Genomic DNA, 16,461 nt, shown 5'->3' on the forward strand with positions numbered 1-16,461 from the left:
CTCAACCTCTCCCTATAGCTCAGACCCTCGAGTCCTGGCAACATCCTCTGTAACCTTTCCAACTTGACAACATCGTTCCTATAACATGGTGCCCAGAACTGAACACAATCCCATCAAAGTGATCACCCTCTTCTTATTTCTCAATTCCACCAGTATAGCCTCAACGGAAGATCCCCTAGAATAGCCTATCTAAGTACAACCGTCTCCCTAATCAAAAAACATCTCGCCCTCCTCTCTTATTTCCTCCTCTATTCCTCCTATGGCATTTGTACGGAACATTGAGTTGCCAGTCCTGTTCCTCCCTCTGCCATATATATGTAACATTTATAATATCCCAGTCCTATGTAACCTATCCATGGCTTGAGTTAATTTGCCTTACCCGTCAGGCCTCTTGCATGGAAATAAAAGCAATTTCAATCTTCCTTTGCTCTATACAAAATTCTTAAGGGGTTTGGACAGGATAGATGCAGGAAGATTATTCCCGATGTTGGGGAAATCCAGAACAAGGGGTCACAGTTTAAGGATAAGGGGGAAATCTTTTAGGACCGCTAAGAGAAAATCATTTTTTACACAGAGAGTGGTGAATCTGTGGAATTATCTGCCACAGAAGGTAGCTGAGGCCAGTTCATTGGCTATATTTAAGAGGGAGTTAGATGTGGCCCTTGTGGCTAAAGGGATCAGGGGGTATGGAGAGAAGGCAGGGATGGGATACTGAGTTGGATGATCAGCCATGATAATATCGAATGGCGGTGCAGGCTCGAAGGGCCGAATGGCCTACTCCTGCACCTATTTTCTATGTTTTTATGTCTATGTCATGCTTCTGCTTGGATAGTTTACTGAACTTTCACTCTTTAACTTCTGTATTGGCCCCAGAAAATACAGAAGATAAAGAGAGCAAGTTCAGTGCACAGGACAGGAAGCTGGCGCACTACTGTTTTGAGTCCCAACCCGCAGCCAGATTAGTTTAAATGCCCCTGCAAGATACAAGATACAATATACATGTATTTGTTACATGTGCCAGTTGGCACAATGAAATGTGATCACCATACAGCCATACAATAAAATAAGGAACATAACACACGATAGAGGTCAACATAAAACATCCCCACAGTGCAGAATCAAACGTTTCCCACTGTGAGGGAAGGCACCAAAGTCAGTCATCTTCCTCTGATCTTCAGCCGTGGTCGGGGCCTCCGGAGCCCCCCACAGTCGCCGCTAAGGGCAGCCCGCCACACAAGTCCACTCGCCGGGATATTGGCACTCCGACGTCAGAACGGGAGGCCAACCTCAGCAGCTTTGTCCTCCAAAATGGCTGCTTCCCACCGGAGTCCACAGCTCCCGACGTCCACAGCAAAGATCTTATAGCAGAGAAAGATGGGTTACTCTCACGCAAACGTGTAGTACGCTCATGGGCAGATTCATGGGTGATTATAGGACTCATTTTAGCAACTAGTCACCGCCATCTTGTTCCGCCATCTTGCTTCCGGCCAAAGATCGGATCTTTGTTTCCGCAGCGGGGAGAAGGAGTGTGCGGCCCAGGGAGAGGGAGAGGGAGAGGGGGTGTGGGGCCCGGGGAGAGGGAGAGGTAGAACATAGAACCCAGCTGCATCTTTAAATCTGAAAAAAAAGATCAGTGGCCCCCATTGCAGGGTGTGTATTGGGTCAGCGTGTATGAGTTGGGCTGAAGGGCTGTTTCCATGCTGCTATGACTCTACAAGGTGGTAATTGTGTGCGGAGGTTTTCTTCTGAAAAGTAAGTTTGGACAGTCGGAGAGTATGAGGGGAATGGGTGCAACGCCAATAGTAGCTTCCAAAAGGCAAATGGACACAAACTTGGGAAGCAATTATTTGCAGCAGTGGGGGGAAAAAAGCAGACGGAGTGAGACTTCTGACTCAGGCATAAAGACCTGAAGATTCAATGATGCCATGAGTTGTTTGCCTGTGAGAATTGTATGTGGTGCGTATATCAGCAACAGTGGAAGATGGTGGAATCGTGTTCATGACTGACCTCAATTGGTCTGGTAAGGTCAATAAAAAAAATGTTGCATGGATTGCCAGATTCCACTGAATGATCTGTTTGGAGCTCTTCCCATACAGCCTGACCATCTTCTGATGTGAATATAACTCTCGGGGACCACACATCTATCCATCAAGCCCTGCCTTCAGATAGTAGCATTACAGGTGTATCCGAGTATGCCCACCCACTTATTAGGTCACGAACTCCAATCAACTGTAGTTTCCTACACTGGGTCTGTGGCAGAACCACAGTTGGCAAAGTCAAGTCCACAATAACCTGAGTGATTAATCATTTGGAGAGTTTGCGTTTGGATGATGGGCGCATTACAAAAAGTGATGACTTTATTATTGTGATAAGTATAGATCTATTTTTTTAAAAATCTAATAACTTTCTAATGTACTGACAAAGTCTACCTTCCCAAGTGGCGTATCTTGCTCCGCTCCATGATCTTTGGTCAGCGCCACCGCTGCTGAAGCAAGCTAACGTGGAGGGAGAGTGAGGTAGCGTCAATTACGTGAGCCTACATAATTGACGCACGCTCTTCCTGGGCTCAAGACACGCCCCCTTGTGAGGCAGACGTGATCGCTGCCTCCCCTGGAGCTTTTTCAATGCAGTTTTATGTGAGACTAGCGAGCACAAATTTAATATCTTTATATGTGAAATACATTACCTGGACTATGGAAGGTAAGGACATGTAATGAAGGAGTTTACACACATTAATTTGGTGACATACATAGAGATGGTACCAGGCACACGCATATTGCCCACGCTCCATGCAGTTTCTATGGGGTTGCGCAATCAGCGGGGAGGCTCTGCTCACTGATGCCTCACCTCTCATGTATTTTTGCGATTTTTACTATAAAAAATGATTAGATTCATATAGAAATTACATTTACAACAGATCAGTGGAAAAATCTTTATATTTATTTTATTATTATTTTTCTTTACTTTTCTTAACAGCTATTTTCATTGGGAGTATGAAAGGTGAGGCTCTGCCTCCCTGACCACACGTCCCTGGTTCAATGGGAGTTTTTCTGCTTGGTGGGTGAGTTCAATGGGGGAGTTTGCATTTGAAGGGATGGGCTTAGTGGGAGAGTTTGTGTTTGGATAGATGAGCTCATTAGAAGAGATTGTGTAGCCTAGGATGAAGTGCTCTTATTTCATACTTCCTCAGTAACCTGGGTGACACTGCCATCCAATGTCAGGATTTGGTAGTGCAGGATGTGGCTTCATCCCATTCTCAAAACATCCAAGCTGACAATCCATTGCAATTTCTGCCAGCTTCAATAAGATTCCACAAGCAGACAATTTTTTTTTAATTGTGATTTTCATTGTGAGAGGGCGGTGGGATAGGTTTCATTTGAAAAAAACATTACGATTTTCATAGTGGGATGTGGGATAGCGGGGAGGTTTTATTTTATTTAAATTGTGATTTTCATTGCATTGTTGGGGCGGTGGTAGCAAAGGGGGAGGATTCCGTTTACATTAGAAAACGCTGGTAAAACCTGAGTTTATTTTTTAATTCATTCATTCACGCAGAGAGTGGTGAATCTCTGGAACTCTCTGCCACAGAGGTTAGTTGAGGCCAGTTCATTGGCTATTTTTTTGTGGGGGGTGGGATCAGGGGGGGGGAAGGTGAGGAGTGGGGGATCAGGGGGAAAGAGGGGGAGGAGGGCGTAGGGAGGGGAGAGGTGTTATGGAGGGAGTGACTGAGGGTACGGGAGAGTGAGGGAGAGGTGAGGAAGGGAGTAGGGACGGTTGCCACAACAGGGATCTCTGGCGTCGCAACGGGAACCCGTCAGCCGCACTGCGCAGTTTGCTGGAATATTGCGTTGGAGGAACTGGGCTCAAAGGGTCCCACTTGGTCTAGTAACAAACTAAAAATACTAAAGGCTACTGCATATATTATGTTGCTTAATGGAGTGTCATGGCATGCATCATGTGTCGATAGAAACAATTAATTGTCAATTTCTATGGCCACCTGTGGTGTAACCGACAATGGTGTCTGATGACTATGGAAAGGTTACATGGGAATAGCTTTTTTTCCCCCTGGACAGGACAGCATTTTTTTCTGTTTATCTATTTTCAAAGCAATGTTTAAGTGGCTCTCCAGTTCCCAATCAAAATAGCATTTAACTAATTTGGCCGACATAATAAAAATAGTTCCACCATATTCATCGATCACAATTTATCTAATTTGTGTAATAGATGAACTAGTTAGTGCCAATTAACAACATACAGCAAATAACAGGAACTTTAGGAGCACTGATGTACAGAGGGATCCTCGGATCCGTCCATATAGCCGAGAAAGTTGCAACACATTAAAATAGGATGGTAAAGAAGACATATCGCATACCTTATTCCAATTGATCGAGCTGCTGAATACAAAAGTAGTCAAGTCACGTCGCAGCTGTGCAACTCTTTGGTTAGGACACATTTGGTGTATTGTGTGCAGTTCTAGTCACTTTATAGGAAGGATGTGAAGACTTATGGGCCTGTCCCACTTAGGCGACTTTTTAGGCAACTGCAGGAGACTATGCAGTCGCCACATGGTCGCCACATGTTTGCGGGTGGTTGCCGGGGAGTCGCCTTCATGGTCGTGGCATTAGCAAAGTAACATTAGCAAATTTGCAGATGACACAAAGCTGGGTGGCAGTGTGAACTGTGAGGAGGATGCTATGAGAATGCAGGGTGACTTGGACAGGTTGGGGGAGTGGGTAGATGCATGGCAGATGAAGTTTAATGTGGATAAATGTGAGGTTATCCACTTTGGTATAAAAAACAGGAAGGCAGATTACTATCTTAAATGGCGTCAAATTGGGAAAAGGGGAAATACAACGGGATCTGGGGGGTTCTTGTTCATCAGTCTATGAAAGTAAGCATGCAGGTACAGCAGGCAGCGAAGAAAGCGAATGGCATGTTGGCCTTTATAACAAGAGGAGTCGAGTATAGATGAAAAGAGGTCCTTCTGCAGGTCCTGATGAGACCACACCTGGAGTGTTATGTGCAGTTTTGGTCCCCTAATTTGAGGAAGGATATTCTTGCTATTGAGGGAGTGCAGCGTAGGTTTACAAGGTTAAGATGGCGGGGCTGTCATATGCTGAGAGAATAGAGCGGCAGGGCTTGTACACTCTGGAGTTTAGAAGGATGAGAGGGCTTCTTATTGAAACATATAAGATTGTTAAGGGTTTGGACATGCTAGAAGCAGGAAACATGTTCCCGATGTTGGGGGAGTCCAGAACTAGGGGCCACAGTTTAAGAATACGAGGTAAGCCACTTAGAATGGAGACGAGGAAATACTTTTTCTCAGAGAGTTATGAGTCTGTGGAATTCTCTGCTTCAGAGGGCAGTGGAGGCCGGTTCTCTGGATACTTTCAAGACTAGATAGGGCTCTTAAAGATAACAGAGTCAGGGGATATAGGGAGAAGGCATGAACGGGGTACTGATTCGGGATGATCAGCCATGATCACATTGAATGGTGGTGCTGGCTCGAAGGGCCGAATGGCCTACTCCTGCACCTATTGTCTATTGTGATGAGTTCCCGTATTCTGGGAACTAGTCGCGGCCTCATTATGGTCGCCGCAAATATTTCAACATGTTGAAAAATTAGTGGCGATTAGAATGAAGCCGCCATGGAGATTAGCGAGAATTCTTGGGCCATAGGTGGGATGGCAAGAGGTCCTAGTGGGTTGCCAGGAGGTCGAAGGTTCTCGTAGGTTCTAGTAGGCTGTAACCGGTGCTGACCGGTGAATTTCATTGGCTCATTGGGGGAAAAAAACGTAAGCTGTAGTTTTCAGAACCAAGGATAACTGACCAGTAATGTGAAATATCCATCGAACATATAACAACCATATAACATATAACCATATAACAATGACAGCATGGAAACTGGCCAACTCGGCCCTTCTAGTCCGTGCCGAACACTTATTCTCCCCATGTATCTCTGGGTTCTTTAAAGTTGTCTGGCTTCTTAAAAGTTGTCTCCACTCCTTCTCCCTGCTCCCCCCTCTTTTGAAGGACCTATGCCCCTGTCCCACTTAGGAAACCTCTGGAGACTTTGTGCCCCACCCAAGGTTTCCGTGCAGTTCCTGGAGGTTGCAGGTGGTTGCCAGAGTCTGCAGGCAGTGGAAGCAGGTAGGGAGACTGACAAAAACCTCCGGGAACCGCACGGAAACCTTGGGTGGGGCGCAAAGTCTCCAGAGGTTTCCGTTCAAGTTTCCTCAGTGGGACAGGGGCATTACCGTACACTGTGCTTTAGCCGTCTTTATTACAGCGCCAACCTTCCTGTTCATCGCGGGGTGTGTCTGTATCACCTTGGCTTTGCACCGTGTGAAATTTCAGACAGCGCTCCCTACGATTGCCTGTGATGTGTTTGTGTGTGAGTGTGTGTTCCACTCTGACAGTCGCCATTCCAGTTGCCGGTTTTTCAGGCGAGTGCTGGCAGTCACCTGAAAAATCGCCGAAGTGGGACAGGCCCATTAGTGTTGGATAAGAAGGGTAAGTTTAAAGAGATTCATAAGACAAGATTTTTTTTTTGCACAGAGATAGGTGCTTTGCAAATGTTGACACGGAAAGTGGTGGAAGCAGTTAGCAGTAGTAATGTTGAAGAGACATTTAGACAGGCACTAACTGGCTCGAATGGGCAAAATAGAGGGATGTAAACCATGTCGCAGAATCATAGAGCTATAGAACTTAAAACCAATTCACATAATCATGGTTATAGAATATAAACCATGTCACAGAAACTAGCCCTTTGGCTAACTCATCTATGCCAACCAAGATTCTTCATCAACCTAGTCCCTTTTCCCCTGACCCATATTCCTCCAAACCTTTCCTATCCATGTAACTGTCCAAGTATCTTTTGAATGCCGTAATTAGATCCACTTCCACCACTTCCTCTAGCAGCACATTTCATGTACGCACTACTCTCTATGGAAAAAACATTGGCTCTCATGTCTTTTACAAATCTTTTACCTTTCACCTTAAACCTATGGTGCTACTACAATATTTGGAGGTATATCCTCAAACACCCCAGGCCTTGCCTTAGACCTTTCCCCTGACCTTGGCCCTCTAGGTTTAGATTCCCCAACTCTGATGAAAAAACTCTGTTCATCTTATCTATGGCCCTCATCTATATTACTAAATCTCTGATCTTGACCGCTTTTGGCCCACTGTACTGCGATTTCCGAGAGAACGCCGCCACCTACGGCCGTCATTTTTGGCCAACTCGCTCAGAGCCCCCCTCCGCCTTCCGAGTGCGGAGGATTTTTCCCGTCGATGAAAAATGAGAGATATTAATGTTTTTACAAAATTCCCCATTCTCACTGCTGCCCCCGCTGGCGGCAGGGGGGGACTATAAAACGCGGAAGTGTCATGCCTCACTCAGTCTCTGCCGGACCCAGGAAGCAAAAGGGTCATGGCTCTCTGAACTGCGGATCTATTCCACGGTGAGTCCCCTCGATGTGCTTTTCAGCGAACTGATGTGTATTTTGTCGGCTTACTTGCAAGGTGTTTTGTCCCGCAATTGCGTGGTGTTTTTAAACTTGCTTTCAGCGAGCTGATGTGTCGGCTTGCTTGTAACGTGATTTTTCCCGCAATAGCTTGGCGTTTTTAAACTTGCTTTCAGCGAACTGATGTGTATTTGTCGGCTTGCTTGCAATGTGTATTTTCCCACAATTGCTTGGCATTTTTAATGGGCTTTCAGCGAACTGATGTGTATTTTGTCGGCTTGCTTGCAATGTGTTTTGTCCCGCAATTGCTTGCCGTTTTTAAAGTTGCTTTCAACGAGCTGATGTGTATTTTGTCGGCTTGCTTGCAACGTCCCGCAATTGCTTGGCGTTTTTAAATTTGCTTTCAGCGAACTGATGTGTATTTTGTCGGCTTGCTTGCAACGTGTTTACTGAAAAGAAAATGTATTTGTTGTAAAGAGTTTGCAAATTTGTTTCTGTCGGCTGTTCAAATGGTTGCAACCATTTTCTGATGGATAAAGCATGAATAAGATGTGAATTAGATGTGGCCCTTGTGGCTAAGGGGATCAGAGGGTATGGAGAGGGCAGGTACGGGATACTGAGTTGGATGATCAGCCATGATCATATTGAATGGCGGTGCAGGCTCGAAGGGCCGAATGGCCTACTCCTGCACCTAATTTCTATGTTTCTATGTCTATAAACATTTTATTAGATCAGAACTGTGTTTAAGTTTAAAATTGGCGCTCATTCTGTGATTTTGGCTGGGTTGCAAGATGGCGTCAATGATTCAACATAGCTGGCTGCTTTGTCCATGGTAAGTGCTTGTTTGTTGGACATTATTTAGAACATGTTTTGTTTCAGCAGCAGCCTCTACAGGTTCGATTTATACACTGTCTGTTTACCATGTTCTGCAGTTACTTGGTATTTTAGTATTGGCTGTGAGTGTGTGTGTCTGTATGTTTTTTTCAGGAAATGTTTTGGTTTTAAAGAGTTTGCAAATATGTTTCTGTTGGGTTTAAAATAAATGTTTACAGAAAAGAAAATGTATTTGTTGTAAAACGGTTTGAAATTTGTTTCTGTTGGGTTTAAAAATAAACGTTTACAGAAAAAAAATGTATTGGTTGTAAAGAATTTGCAGATTTGTCTCTCTTGGGTTTTAAAATGGTTGCAACCGTTTTCAGATGGATAAAGCATGAATAAACATTTTATTAGATCAGAACTGTGTTTAATTTAAAAATTGTCGCTCATTATGTGATTTTGGCTGGGTTGCAAGATGGACGTAGATGACGTCATTTCTGGTTGGTGGCAAGCAGCTGGACGGTGACGTCACAATGGCGGCAAGTGCAGCCGCTGCAGAATAATTCATGACTTTACTGCTGTCTATGGTGTGTGTTTGTTAGATATTATTTAAAAGCAGCATTTTGTTTCAGCAGCAGCCTCTACAGCAGGCTTTAAAGATCCGTTTTACACACTGTATATTCAACACGTTCTGAAGTTACTTGGCATTTTAGTATTGTGTGTGTGTGTGTGTGTGTGATGTGTGTGTGAATGTGTGTGTGAATATGTGTGTGTGAATATGTGTGTGTGAATGTGTGTGTGAATGTATGTGTGTGTGTGAATATGTGTGTGTATGTGTGTGTGATGTGTTGTGTGTGTGAGTGCTATGTGTATATGTGTGTAAATGAATATGTGTGTGAATATGTGTGTGTGATGTGTGTGTGTGTGAACGTGTGTGTGTGAATATGTGTGTGAATGTGTGTGTGAATATATGTGAGTGTATGTCTGTGTGTGAATATGTGTGTATATATGTGTGTGGCTGAATGTGTGTGTGTGTGAGAATATGTGTGTGTGTATGAATGTGTGTGAATATGTGTATGTGTGTGTGTGCGAATATGTATGGGTATGTGTGTGACCAAGTGTGTGTGTGTGTGTGTGTGTGAGAATGTGTGTGCGAATGAGTCTGTGTATGGGTGTGTGAATGTGTGTGTGTGTAAATGAATGTGTGTGTGAATGAGTCTGTGTGTGTGTGAGTGTGGGTGTGTGTGTGTGAATGTGTGTGTGTGTGTGTGAGCCTGTGTGTGTGTGAATGAATCTGTATGTGTGTGAATATGTGTGTGAATGAGTCTGTGTGTGAGTGAATGTGTGTGTGTGAATGTGTGTGTGTGTGAATGAGTCTGTGTGTGTGTGTGTATATGTGCGTGTGTGTGTGTGTGTATGTGTAGTGGGTGTGTGTGTGTGTGTGTGTGAATGTGTCTGTGTATGTGTGTGTGTGTATGAATGAGTGTGTGTGTGTGAGTGTGAATGAGTCTGTGTGTATGTGAATAGGTGTGCATGGTATGTGTGTATGTGTGTGAATATGTGTGTGTGTGAATATGTGTGTGTGAATGTGTGTGTGTGTGTGTGTATGTGTGTGTGTGAATATGTGTGTGTGTGTGTGTGTGTGAATATGTGTGTGTGAATGTGTGTGTGTGTGTGTGTGTGTGTGTGTGTGTGTGTCAGTGTGTGTGTGAATGAGTGTGTGTGTGTGTGTGTGAATGAGTCTGCGTGTGTGTGAGTCTGTGTTTATGTGTGTGAGTGTGTGAGGTGGAGGGTGTGTGTGATCAACAAATAACAAATAGCACAAATAATAGTCTTTCGCAGTTCAGAGCTTATTTTTTATGTTTAATAGCGTGATGGCTGTCAGGAAGAAACTGTTCCTCAATGTAGATGTTACAGTTTTCAGTTTACAAAAGTCGGACATGACTCCAGAAGTCGGGCATCAGTCAGTCCACAAGCCGTGAGAGTCAGTCAGTCCAAAGGCCATGAGTTAATCCCAAGGCAGTGAGTGAGTCCACAGGTCATGACGAAGTCGCTCACCGCCCCACCCCCCACCCCCCTCCACTGACACCCCCCACCTCAAGACGCTGCCCTCCGCCTGGCTATAGGATGCACCCCCTACTGAAGCCGCCCACATCCCCTGCATGAGGACCCCCCCCCCTTCTCATCAGCTCACGAGAGCCCCCGCCTGAAGCTGTGCCCCTCCCTTGGCTGCACGACGTTTACCACCCCCACCACACCCTGACAGCCCCCGCCTCAAAAAAATGTTTTGCACAAATTCTTCAGTGTTCATTAACAACTGAAATTGTCTTTAGGCTGCTTTTTTGACATTATGTCAGGAAAGGTTAGAGGTCAAGGTGATGTGGCTATTGCTGTAACATCATAACACCATACACCTCTGCACATCGATGGAGCTGATGTGGAAAGGGTCAGCAGCGTGAAGTTCCTAGGACTACACCTGTCAGATGACCTGACGTCCACGGCCAACACCACAGCACTGGTCAAGACAGCCGAGCAGCGACTACACCCTCTCCGAAGACTACGTAAAGCAGGTCTCCCCACTACACACCTACGGACTTTTTATAGGGGGACAATCGAGAGCACATTGACCTACGGCATCACTTCCTGGTTCGGGAGCTGCAAGGCGTACGAACGGCACCAACTAGACAGGATTGTGAAGACCGCCAGCAGGATTATTGGTGCTCCACTCCCTTTCCTGCTGGACATATACAGGAAGAGATGTATCAGCAGAGCCATCTCCATCATCAAAGACCCCTACCACCCATCGCATCACATATTCTCCATCCTGCCATCTGGGAAGAGGTACAGGAGCATTAGCTGCAAAACCAGCAGGATGCTCCTCAGCTTCTTCCCACAGGCTATAAGACTGCTAAACGGACTTTGCCCCCTGCCAAAGTATCGCGCACCAACCACAAACCTGGACACACTGCAGCAGAGCCACTGTCGTGCTGCTGCCGATCGGAATGCCTGTTGAATGTTTAGTAGAGTGTTAAATTTGTTCATGATATATGTATTTTTATTTCTATTTATTTTTAAAGCACACTGAATGGACACTGGTTGAGCAACGTTTTTTTGTTTCCTCTGGGTATGTGAATACTCAGGAAATGACAATAAAGATATACAATACAATACAATCCTCTAGGATAGCAGCTACGTTAATGCCTGGTGGAAGAACTACAATTCTCGATTCAAGATACCCATCCAAATGGCCGAAGATACATTCTGCAACATCGAGAAGAACTCTAAGACGGCACATTTCATGAGGCATGTGAAAGTCATTGTTTGGGATGAATGTCCAATGATTAGGAGAGAAAGCTTTGAAGCGGTGGACAGAACTCTTCAAGATGTCTTCAGCAACACTAAGCCTTTTGGTTGAAAGATGAAGGGAAATGTCAAAGTTTTCCTGAAGGATGGAAAATCGACCAAGAATGTTGTCATTAAAAGCGTGCTTCGTTGAATGATGACTTCTGAGATAAATTCTCAGATTTTCTTTCTTAAAATTTGACTGCTGACTTTCTCTATATCAAAATTGTCTCTTTTTATCAACAGGAAATAGTCATAAAGAGGCAGTGAGCAGCAGAACACAACAAGAGACACAACAAGAATGAACTAAATAATTCTCATCTTTAATATTTAAATTGTTCTTATATTTTAAGATCCATTCACATTTTAAACTTTAATAAATCCTCTTTGCACTTTTGATGCCTGTGTGTTCTTCATCACAATAGGAACCTAATAGGCAGGAATGGCTGCTCTGTGGGAGAGTCACTAAGAGTGCATGGGGGGAGGTTGTGGGGAGATGCACTGAATTTGTGTGTGTGGGGGGGGGGGGAGGTGAAGGTAGGCGGGGTGACTGACTGAACTGCCAGCGTACCAGGCATGAGAGACTGCACTGCCAGCCCACGAGCCGCGAGTTAGTGAACTGCCAGCCCACCAGACATAAGTGACTGAACTGCCAGCCCAACAATCCATTCAGTCCACCTTCTCCCCCTTCTCTCTCACACAGTCTGTCACCTGTTTTGGGCAGAATGTCTGGCAGTTTCTCAGCTGCCAGCCTGGCAATTCCGAGTGATTGTACAGCCAGGCCTCAGTGACTGAGCTTCCAGCCCAAAAAATCCATTCGGACCACAAACTCCATACTAGCCCTCTGGAAGCCAGTACCTTCGGCCCACAACACTCATGCTAGCGCAACAGAAAGTGCCCCCACCCCCCAGCCAGCAATATTGGAATTGGTGGAGAGGTGGAATATTGCATTGGGTGACCAGCCCTCCTGTGTGATGCTGGGACCCAACGGGTCCCACTTAGTCTAGTGATTTTATATATCTCTATAGGGAAGTTGCATGGCAGTCGAGTTCACGACCCGTGACCCGTACTGTTGCAAAGCAACGCCTACTGGAGTACATGCGGTGAACTGCAGGTAAGCACTTAACATCGCTTCCAGGGTAGCGGGGCCGTCTTCTGCCCCCGTATCCATTCAATTGTTGCAGTATGCCTCAAATCTAGCAACTGAGGAGTACGAACGATATGTCCCAAAAGTCTCCTTGATTGGTATTGACCCTTACTTAGTACCTGAAACTGAGAGATCCCGTGACATTGCTCAACTGCCAGAACTTAATTCCATCGACATCACGACCTACTTCATCTCAACGCCCAGTCCAGAAACAGCAAAGAATTTTCAGGCCTACAAGTCATCTGATGCTTACAATCAGTAAGCAAATGGTTGGTTATACGACACTAGTGTATACATCCCAAATAATTCTCCAGACTTATGAGTGGTGTGTGGAAAAGTAAATTTTCTATGAATATGCTATTACTTATTAATGTTATTTATGCATTATACAAGAAAAATTGAGATGTATATTTTGGCAGGTAATAAAATGTCCTGACAGCTTAAACACCCACTGCCTTTCAAAGATATAGTCAATTTGCTGAGGTTGATTATGTCCAATTAACAGCTAACAATTATGCCATTCCTTGGCCTGCATCTGAGTAAAATGTAATTCAAAACCCACGTATGGTTTGCTATTATTTTAATGATAAAATTAGCTTCAGAAGCGTTTTCTTTTTGCATGTAAAAACCCACTTGAGAACCATGGGCGATTTAAAAAGAGGGTTGAAGGGAATTTGAATAAATAGCATGCTGTGGCGCCATCTGATAGTCTGGCCATTGTTTAGTCAAACCCTCGGAAGAAGCGCGTGACTGAGGGGCGGGGGTTGGAGATAAGGAGTAAAAAAGGGATTTTTGTGTGTGTGCCTGGCAGAGCCCACCGCGGCCATTCTGAGCTCAACCTCACCACTATTGTTTTGAAGTTCCTTCATATTTAATAAAGCTTTCTCTGGAGTTTACAACAAGTAACCAGTTTTATTGTGATTCTTAGGGTGGAAGATTGCAACCTTCACATGGTCATGTGGTCCGCCCTGTTTCAACAAATGCAATTAACCCGGCGTGCACAAACAAATAAGATCAAATAGAACAAGTTGTCCAACAACTTTGGGCTGTGCACGCCATATGCAAGAAGAAGAATTGGTGACCTTAATGTTTTCCAAACTGTGGTTTTGGAAAAGCAAGCAGGTAAGCAAAATACAAACAGATAACAGCCTGCCCAATCCATTCGGCCCTCTGGCTCAGCAGAACACTAGCCCTCTGGCTTAGCAGAACACTAGCCCTCTGGCTCAGCAGAACGTTGTTGTGTTTTGGACGTCGCAGCCGCAGGTATGATTTGAGCAGGCCGAGGCTCAATTTCATATTCGGCATATTACTGCTGACAACACAAAATACTATTACGTGGTCGGGGCCTTTGATCAGGGCAAGGCCGGTCATCTCGTTCATTTCTTTCGCCAACCGCCGGGTGCGGGAAAGTATGATGGCTTTAATGCGCTCCTTTTGCTCACATTCTGGCCCAGCAAACACGAGCGGGGTGCGAGGATTCTGAATATGGGTGGACTCAGTGACCGCAAGTCATCGCTTCTGTTGAGGGAAATGCTTACCTTGATGGGCGATCATCAGCCCCGTTTCCTTTTCAAACACCTGGAGCAGATGCCCGAGGACATCCGCATGCTCCTCGCGGGTGACAATTTTTCTGACCCGCTGCTGCTGCTGCTGACTGGACGAGCAGCAGGGTGCCTTTTCCATCGGTCGGGTGTTGGCGGAGCCGTGACGCAGCCCGCGGCCATTTCCGGTTTCGGTTGAGGGTTCCACCAGAAGGCCGGTTTCGAGTAACGTGGGTAGAGGTAGGTGCTGCTACTACCACCAACGCTGGGGTCCTGCAGCCCACCAATGCCATCCACCCTGCTTGTATCCGGCAAACGCAGTGTACGAACAAAACCTCCCGCCCTGCTCGTATCCGGGAAACACTGCGGCTGGCAGCCAGTAGTGGCGGCTGAGGCCGGCCAGAAGAATCGCCTCTATGCCTCAGACCGTCATTCAGGACGGAGGTTTCTGGTGGGCACGGGTGCCGAGGTCAGCGTTTTGCCCCCAGCGACACTCCATCAGGTAAACGGGGGCCCGCTCTTACTGCAGTTAATGGCAGCCCCATCCGTACCTTTGGTTTTCGTACGGTCCCACTTACTTTCGACTCCTGCCATTTTACATGGACTTTCACTGTGGCCGACGTGTCCCAGCCGTTGCTGGGCGCTGAATTTCTACGGGCACAATTCATGTTAGTTGATGTGCGTGGGCAGCGGCTCGTACATTCTGGAACTTTGGAGTTGATTTCCCTTCATCCTGCACCAGTTTCTCTGCCTCGCCTCGACTGTTTACAATATATACGCTCAGATATTGGCGGAATTTCCTGCCATTCTGACACCTCAGTTTCAGTTGGGCGTTTCCAAGCATGGGGTTTTACAACATACACCATCGGACCACCACTGCATGCACGGGCACACCGTTTGCCACCTGACAAAATTTGCATTTCCAATGCGGAGTACCGCCAAATGGAGATGGGGATTGTGCGTTGTTCTGATAGCCCATGGGCCTCTTCACTGCACATGGTTCCCAAAGCGAATGGGAGCTGGAGGCCTTGTGGGGATTATCGCCGTTTAAATGATGTCACAGTGGCTGATCGATATCCTGTTCCACATATCCAGGATTTCACGGCCCATTTGAATGGGGCCAAATTTTTTTTTCAAAGATCGATATGGTGAGAGGTTATCATCAGATTCCAGTTCATCCGACTGATGTCCCCAAAACTGCTATCATTACCCCTTTTGGGCAGTTTGAGTTCATACGTATGCCTTTCAGCCTTACGGTCCCACAGCCTTTCCAGCGCCTCATGGACATGGTGGATTGTGGTTTGGACTTTTTATTTATTTACTTGGACGATATCCTCGTTGCCAGTTGCTCTCATCAGGAGCACTGCGCCCACATCCGTTTGCTGTGTCAGGGTCTCAGTGAAAATGGACTGGCCGTCAATCTCGCAAAGTGTCAGTTTGGTCTGAGTTCTATCACTTTTCTGGGGCATCGTGTTACACCACAGGGGGTGGTGCCGCTCCCGAGTAAGGTTGACGCCATTCGGCATTTTCCTCGACCATCCACGGTGCATGGCCTTCAGGAGTTTGTCGGGATGGTCAATTTATGCCATTGTTTCATGCCCGCGGCTACTCGGATGATGCGGCCGTTGTTTAGAATCATGTCTAGCAAGCGGCGTGACCTGGTGTGGGACGATGAGGCCACGGCTGCATTTGAGGGCTCGAAGGAGGCGCTGGCGAATGCGATGATGTTGGTCCATCTGCGAGTTGATGTTCCGCCTGCCCTGATGGTTGATGCTGCCGACACTGCTGTTGGGGGCGTACTCGAGCGGTTGATGGATGGGTGCTGGCAGCCTCTCGCCTTTTTCAGTCGGCACCTGAGCTCGGCTGAGCGGAAGTACAGTGCATTTGATCGGGAGCTCCGTGCGCTTTACCTGGCCGTTCGTCATTTTCGATATTTTCTTGAGGGCAGGGAGTTTACCGCTTTCACGGATCAAAGCCTCTTACTTTCGCTTTTGTAAAGATCTCGGTAGCAGCACCATTTGGCTTACGTGTCGGAATACACAACTTGCGTCCAGCACATTGAGGGGAATAGCAACCTGGTTACGGATGCATTGTCCCGCACCGCCATCCATGCCCTCCATAAGGTGGCTCCGAGTATTGAATATATTGC

This window comes from Leucoraja erinacea, chromosome 6 (assembly GCF_028641065.1).
Source record: "Leucoraja erinacea ecotype New England chromosome 6, Leri_hhj_1, whole genome shotgun sequence".
Classification (NCBI taxonomy): Eukaryota; Metazoa; Chordata; class Chondrichthyes; order Rajiformes; family Rajidae; genus Leucoraja; species Leucoraja erinaceus.